The sequence below is a fragment of the Bison bison genome, unplaced genomic scaffold (assembly GCF_000754665.1).
Source record: "Bison bison bison isolate TAMUID 2011002044 unplaced genomic scaffold, Bison_UMD1.0 scf7180017851908, whole genome shotgun sequence".
NCBI classification, from domain to species: Eukaryota; Metazoa; Chordata; class Mammalia; order Artiodactyla; family Bovidae; genus Bison; species Bison bison.
The window spans coordinates 15,087-15,804 of NW_011482481.1; the positions used below are offsets into that span (position 1 = coordinate 15,087).

General features: G+C 33.8%; 1 protein-coding gene across 1 annotated transcript in view; it reads right to left on the reverse strand.

Annotated features, from left to right (window-relative positions):
- Window positions 1–718, reverse strand: part of SPRY3 (sprouty homolog 3 (Drosophila)) — a gene marked incomplete at its 3' end in the record, with an annotated part of 6,425 nt that overhangs the window by 948 nt on the left and 4,759 nt on the right. The gene's annotated exons all lie outside the window — the stretch shown is intronic.

A 718-nucleotide genomic window follows, 5' to 3' on the forward strand; every position in this document is an offset into this window, starting at 1 on the left:
TATATATATAATCAAAGCTTTCTTTTCAATGAAATTTATAAGCATAAATAAACAAATGATAAAGGACACTGTGATTCAATGAATATAGGCAAGCAAGCAAGCAAGACCCAATAATATTAATAGCAGAGATATGGCAAAGACACAGAGGGCAGAAATTAGACTATCTATAGAATAATGGGAAAAAAGGCTTCCTAAGAATGTAAAAAATCCAAGACTAATCATCTTGCAGTTCTCCTCACTTCATAAGCTGCTTTAATTGATTGAGGAAGTAATTCTTTTAAATGGCGGCATGACTCCAGAATCAAACTTTTGTATACGCAGGAGTAACCCTAGTGATGGGGAACCATAAAAGAAGAGACCTGAATTAATTCAAATATCACCTGTAATTGTTCTTATTACGACCCTAAGTCAAGTCTATACTGATGGGATTTATTAGGCAGAATCTGCTTGGACTGCTTTTCTTTATCTTTACCTTATATAATAAACTGGCTTTCTTAAAGAACAGCAATGCTTTTATACAAAATTTAACCTAAGCTGAATATCTGGAAAATATATTCTCTCTTGATTCGATTGAGCCTGGTACTGATAATGATGACCATGAGGAAAATACTGTTCCAACCATAGATTATTGTTTTGCACCATCTGGAAGACTGACCAGCCTAAAAAGGAAACCTAAACAAAAATCTAAGACTCATCTTAGAGACATTAGGACCTAGGA